Consider the following 7,459-nt stretch of genomic DNA (forward strand, 5'->3'; position numbering starts at 1 on the left):
TTGGAGTGCAAATGTTATTGTATTTTAAAACTTTTTAAACTCTTCAGAAATTTTCTATTGCTTTAATAATGGAATTTTAAAAATCCCAATCATGGCTCACAAAGCCCTGCATGTTATGCCCCGATTTTCACTCTCCAGCCTCATTATTCATTCTCTATTACCTTACTCTCAGCTATAGTCATACTGGTTTCTCACTTCTTCCTGGTATGGTCTGGACCTATTCACACACACTGAATTGACTTCCTGCACTTTCCTCAAAGTACATTCTTAGATCATTTATCTTTTCTGATTTTTATTACATATTCTAATTTTTCTGGTATATTTTTAAAATTTCCAAATCATTTTATTATCTTGATACTTTCTAGAACTGATTTTCTTCTTTTTTTAAAAATCGGTCTCCTTAGAGACTGTCAAAAATTACCAATGTCAACTATATTGCAAGTCATCATGACAGGGGTTTTGGGAAAAGTTTTCAATGAGCAATAATTGCATCTCAGACCTCAGTGGCTGTGATACTAGCACTGTGCAAAGCTAGAACTGATTTTCTATAATTTTCAAATATAAAATTGTATTATTCTTAAGTAACATTACCTACTTTACAATATTTATTCTGTCTGATTTCTTCCTTCTTATTTAATTATATTAATACTTTCAGAACAATATTCAGTAATAATGGAAAGAGCAGGCATCTCTCCTAATTTTCTAATGTGTATGCAACCATCATACTCTCTCTCACACACACAAACACACACACACAGAGACACATACATACACACACACAGAGAGAGAGAGAGAGAAGGGTTAACATGGCAAACCTGAGACTGCCCTCTGTAGAAAGACTTGCTTGCAAGGTTGGCCCTTGGGTGGCATCTGGATCATGGTAGGATTCCTACCGTTTCCTGTTAAGAATACCTTATATGCCTAAACTGTGCAAACAATATGGTTTATGCTGAACATCTTTCCTTCTGAGGTTTTAGAAAATGCTAGGCAGACAGTGTCCGTGTGACCAGCTCCCAGTAAAAAACTGGGGCCCTGAGCTTCTAATGAACATCCCTGGTAGACATTTCACTTGTGTTGTTATAACTCATTGCTGGAGGAATTAAGCTCATCCTGTCTGACTCCACTGGGAGAGGACCCTGGATTTCACCCCGTGCCCTTTTTTCCTTTGCTAGTTTCATTTTATATCCTTTCACCGTAATAAATCATAGCTGTGAGAATATACAACTATATGCCGAGTCCTGAATATACAACTATATGCCGAGTTCTCCTAGTAAACTATCAAAACTAGAGTGGTCTTGGAGACTCCCAAAACACACAACACCTGCATATATACACATATATAAATACACATGCATATATACATATGTATGATTATATTAAAGGAGCACTTGCCATTAAAATATTCATTAGATTCTACCAGTGACTTTTTCTCATCTGTTGATATGATTATATCATTTTTCTCCTTTGACTTAATATATATTTTATAAATTGATTTCTTATCACCGAGTCATTCTTGTTTCCTGATGCTCTCTCTTCTTGAATTCGGTGACAATGCTGTACACTGGATTATTTCCCTCCCTCTTTGAAGGCTATTTCCATCTCCTTCCTGCATGAGTTTCTCTTTCTTTCTTTTTGTGTCCTTCAGGTATGTTTGTGCCTTGAGCTCGGCTCCTTTTTTTTCTTATTTTTTAATTATAAAGATTATAATTAAAAATTATAATTTAATTCTCAGACTCTCTTATGCATATTCATTATTTGAAGTATGGCCCATATGCATATGACATATCAAACTGTTTCCAGCAGCTCTGACCCCTTTCTGCATTTCAGATGCATAGATCGAATTTCCTCCTGGGCATCACCCCTAGATGTCTCATTCTCACTACAAACTCAATGTATTTAATATTGAACTCATTATCTTTCCCTCACTTACTTCTTTGTTTTCAATCTCAGTTAATTACACTAAGCTATAAAACTGGGCTTTATCCTTGACTCCTTTCCCTCACTCATCCCACACAAATTATCATTCTCCAAGTTCAGTTGATGCTATACATCTTTCAAGCTCATGTAGTTTGCTCCCCCTCCACTTGTACTAGCTCTAGTATGGGCTCCTTCAACTTTGGTGCTATTATTAATAAAGTCTCCCACTGGGCCCTCTGACTCCAGGCTGCCCATCAGCCAGTACATTATCTACAGTGAATTTATGGATTTTTGTAACTTGCAAATTTAATCACCTCTCTCCCCTGCCCAAACTTATCATAGTTCCATTGCCACTCAGAAGATTAACAGTTTTTACTCTGGCTTACAAAATTCTTCATACCCCCAACACATTAAGTTATAACCCCTTAAAAACACACAACTTCAAATAGCCACACTAAACTACTTTCTGGAGAAAAATTAACTGGACATGCTTTTCTGATATTTCTCCAAGTTTGAGTTGGGATCTCTTTCAGGATGCTCTCCTATCATGCACACATGTGTACTGTAGCACCACGAACATGGATTTGAATTTCCTTTATTCTCTAAGCTAGAAGAGCTGTGAGAGCAAGGACTATGCATGCCAACGTTGCCACCTTATGGTGAGTGTTCAATGCATACGTGTTGAGTGAGTCAGTGAATGGTGATACCATAAATGTAGTTTTGATTCCTGCTTTATTTAACATCACTGTCAATGTTCCTAGCTCCCCACAGGCCTTTCGGAGGGAAACTACTCTTTACTTAACCCAAGCTGAAAGGCAATGATAAACAGCCATATCTGGAAACATGTGTGCATGTGTGTTAGCCTTCCTATTGGCAGAAAGAGAATTAATGGGATGCCTTTGGAAGAAAAAGAGATGCAGAGTGGACAGGTTAGCAGCTTCTCTCCCAATTCCTGATGGCTTTTTAAATCCTTGCTAGTTTCACTTCATGTGTATCCTTATGAAAAAATTCCCCTTACTTGAGATAACTTGAGTGGAACTCTTCCTTGTATTGAGAAAAAGAGAAAACAATAAGTGTTTTTCTCATGTCATTTAAAGTTCTATAAAACCCCTTTAAGAACTGAATATATTCAATACAAATTAATGACTATTTTACACTTTATGGATGTTTATTCAATTATTTCTTTTTTATTATAAATATCTGTCATATACATTTTTGTACTTAAAAATCCTTGTGTGCATTTAAAACTATTTCTTTAGTGTATAGTCTTAAAAATGGCGTTCTGGATGAAATACAAATTTTTGAAAAGGCTATTGGTAAATATGGTCAAATTATCTAAACTGCTTTCTGGAAATTTTCTACTAATTAATCTTCCACTAAAATGGGTTTATTTTAAAGTTTTTATTGCAATTAAAAGAGGTAAACCCTTTGCAAATAGATAGTCATGGGCTGCAAAGTCAAGCTGGCTATTCAAACTCAATGACAAGTTTTTTTTTTTTTCCTCTCAACCCACTTTCTGCTGCTCTCCCATTTCACATACACAATGTGAGATGAAGGTCAGGTGAGATAAGGGTATTAGGCATGACTTACGAAAGCTATAGGCACAGGATAGCTAGCTGACTTCTGGTATGGTAATAACAATATTGGTGTTACTATTTCTATTCCTACTTGCTTTTGGCACAAATGACAGCCAGTTCTGCAAATGCTAAAGCTGTTTTCCACTGCCAACATGTTCTACTAATGATCACTGCAAAAATGCCAGCTGCAGCTATGGAGGGAAGTATTTTTCTGATTTTCCTGACTTTAGGAATAGAAAGAAGAAACAGTACCAAATGAACGTGAATTGGAACCCAGTTAGGTAGAAGTCTTTCCTTCTCTGGTTCCATACCTTCTACCCAAAGATGTCACACGGCACTGCTAGGGATAAAATTCCCCATTTGCCCTCTACCTAGGTTTTTCTGCTTAGACTGAGGATTGCATCCTCATTACATTCAGAAATGGGTGGGTCTGATCATTATATTCCTATGAAAATAGGAGAAAAGTGCCAACTCTTCTCCTACACTACCCTGCTCACTAACATCTTTTGAAATTTCTGAAAGGTTTGGAAGGGGAATTGATGCTTCAGACAGTCTTCATTTAGTTTCCTCTGATCTCTGGAAGTGGTACTGATCAGGACCACACTGAGGAAGCACAAATGCTGCTTGGAATTAATAGCCAGAACCAAACTCAACCAGTGACAAGGAAATTACCTCTCCGAGAAGAGTTCTGGGAATGGGAGTGGGCAGGTTAATTGCACTCCACAATCCCCAAGGCCACCTGGCCATAGCATTCATATTTATTTCAGCCATGGCCCTGTCATGTTGATTACATAGTTAAAACCAAGATTGTTTTGCATAGGTTTTCTGGAGCAGCTCAGCTGCTTAGCTACTCACAAGCACTAATGACCTGGAATCAGAGTGACAGGAGAGTTTCAGGCCCCATTCCTCTACTGTGAGCTCCTGCCAATGTCTTTTTTTCTTCAAAAGAGCAACTAGAAAATAGGAAATTTGTCTTAATGTTGTCTTTTATGTACATTTTGTCTTTAATAATAAAATGTGTATACTGCTCGAGGGCTTACTCTGTGCTAGAAGCCCTGTGTACATGATCTTCAATTCTTACAACCCTGCTAGATATTTTGGTTTCCATTTTGAAGGTGAGAAAACCAAGTCTCTGAGAGTTTAAGGAATTTCCCAAGGCCACAAAGCTAAAGCTGCTAAAGCCAATATTTGATTCCTGTCTGCCTGATGACATGAGTTGGGCTTGTCCTCCCTGAAAACACTTCCCACAGTCTCCATTCGCAGCTTCCATGAGAGCAGTGGGTGTATCTTGTCCAGTATTAGTGACCAGCATGATAGAAGGAAGCACAGAGAGTAGTGGTTCAGGCTAAGAATGGCAGCTAAATACATTAGTGTTGGGAAAGAGATATGGTATTTACATTTAGCTAGAGATTTTAACATAAAGGAAGTTCATTATACTTAAAGCTGACTGTTAAAACTTCACAGTAAAAATCTAAACTGCTTCACTTTTCCATTGGCCCAGTGGCTTTAACTTCTCTCTTGTTCTCCCAGTCCACACTAGCAAGGATCGAGGGTGCTCCTCAGGTTGTGTAAGTCAGATCATGTCACTCCTTCACTTACAAGCCTTCAGTGATTTCCTATTGCCTTAAAGATTAATTCCAAACTCCATAAAATAGCAAATTAAGTTCTTAACTTTTACTATTCCCCCATTTTCTTCTCCAACTCCTCTTATTCTACCCATACTGAATTACCTGAAGTTCCTTGAGCAAACTCTTTGTCTGTGTCTCTGAGTCATTGTATATGCTGTTGTTTCTGGCAGTAGTGTCTGCACTCACTCAATTCACCCCTCATCTCACTTCTCTCCTCCAAAACTCAGTCATGTCAGAGTCTACTACTCTCAGAAGCATTCCCTGACTACTTATCCTCAGTTCCTCTCATGAGGCCTGGCTATGCACTCCTTTTCTGTTGCTCTAGCTTTCCATACTGACCGTCATCAGTGCACCTTATAAGATGGCATTGGGCTACTTGACTTCTCTCTGACTAGACTGTGGACTTGGAAATATGTTTTGCTCAGTAGCACATATTAAGCAGTAATAATAAATACTAAATTTAAGAATAAGGCTATGTTAGGGTCTCTCTGGCAGTTCCTAAATTCTTACCTTCCTTGGTTCAGAGAGGTAAAAGATTTCTGATTTACCACTTTTCCTGAAAGATGTAACTAATGTAGAATCAGTTCAATTTCAAATATTTACTGAATTTCTACAGCAAGCTTCTCTTGGAGTCCTATTTCTCCATGGTAAATAGAAATACTGTTTATCTAAAATATAGGGCTTATAGAATAGGTTACAAGCAACAGTTTTTGAAACAAAAATTTGTTCCAAATAATGTAAACCATATATTGTATGCCAAATTGATTACATGCAGCAGTATATAACATAAAGACCTGAGTCAGTCTGTACACTGATATTTGCTTTGATATCAAGTGCAATGAGTGGATGATAAGATCCTCTGGAGGAGTCAAATAATGGATGTCAAATATCTGCTTAAAATATATCTTCATGTAAGGCAAACATTTGAAAACAATATGAGTTGATTTGGCTTCAGATATATTCTTTCTTTATATTTTTGGTCTATGTGAGTGAGAGAAGGAGTAAAGAATAAGATTAGTTTAATAAAAAGGTTTGGTTAAGCTTGAAATTAACATGTAAATAATTCAAATGCCTTATTCATGGGCAATACTTGTGTATTCTGTTTAGCCTAAGTAATTTAAAATGTGGCGCTGCATTGTATTATTTTATACATAAATATCAATTACAAGTGATTGAACCACGGGATTGGACTTAGAGAGAAAGTCCAGGTTTTCAGTTCACACCCTATCACAGGCAATGTGGTCTGCAAATGGATTTTAGTGTAGACCCCCAGAGAAAGGATAATGGTAGAGCATATGAGTTTCTTCCACATTCATGGGGATTCTATTCATTCACATCATCCACAATGTACTTTTCTTAGAAGAGTGCTTTAAGGATCCCTCTTCTAGAATAAAACAGCATAATTCCTCATTGCAGAAAGGAGTGAAGAGTATTATATATGAGTTTTGTTTTCAAAATAATTTTCAATTGTTACATTAAACTAAATGTATGTATGGATTATTTGTACAAGCATTTCACATTCGAGAGTCAAAAACAAACAAAAAGAGTAGAGTTGGTCAGTGTGGTCAAAAAGTAAGCAACCTTTACTAGGGTTAAATAACTTGTTTCTAGGTGGCTTACCCTGCATTTCTCAACCTTTTTGAATGATTGTCCCACTGGACTAAAATGATTGTACAGAGTTTAACTTTTTCTGCTTGCACTATGAGCTTCATATTATTTGTTTCCCACCTGTAACAACATATAACTAGTACAGCACTATGAGCTTCATATTATTTGTTTCTCACTCTTAACAACATATTACTGGTCCTGTTTTTGCAAACTGCATAGTACCATCACCCTACTACCTTGAAAATCACACGTCAACTTTTACATGCACAGAAGCTAACCCACCACTCAACCAACCACTAGACATCAAAAGATAAGATTTAGATGAGAAAGAATTTCATGGCGTCAGTTTCCTATCCAAAGTTAGTATGTAGTTCTAAGGATATTTCCTTTCTGGTCCAAAAGATTTATTAAGGGAGGGGTATTCAATCCTGTAGGAGGTGAACCCTATCCTGTAGGAGGGGTTCCATGAAGTGACTGACACCTCAAAAAGGTATTCATGGTGTTCACTTCCTTAAAGAGAACAGGGTGCAGACGTAGAAAGATTAGGAAAGCGCCCAGTTATACAATTATATTGTCAGCTTTTCCCTTAAACTTCAAGAACTGATGCTTTGTTTCTATAAATGCTTACTTCAAATCTTGTGGCCATACAAACTTTCACTTTTAAATATCACAAAAATATCTATTGCTATGTTTTTAAAAATAAAATACAAAAAATCTTCATGTCCTAAA

At 36.8% G+C, this 7,459-nt stretch overlaps 1 non-coding gene across 1 annotated transcript; it reads right to left on the reverse strand.

Moving 5' to 3' along the window:
• Window positions 1–395: 395 nt before the first annotated feature.
• Window positions 396–533, reverse strand: LOC115935056 (U4 spliceosomal RNA). The gene has a single exon (XR_004070773.1). It is a non-coding gene; the product is annotated as a U4 spliceosomal RNA (small nuclear RNA).
• Window positions 534–7,459: the final 6,926 nt, after the last annotated feature.

Source organism: Gorilla gorilla, chromosome 5, assembly GCF_029281585.2.
Source record: "Gorilla gorilla gorilla isolate KB3781 chromosome 5, NHGRI_mGorGor1-v2.1_pri, whole genome shotgun sequence".
Classification (NCBI taxonomy): domain Eukaryota; kingdom Metazoa; phylum Chordata; class Mammalia; order Primates; family Hominidae; genus Gorilla; species Gorilla gorilla.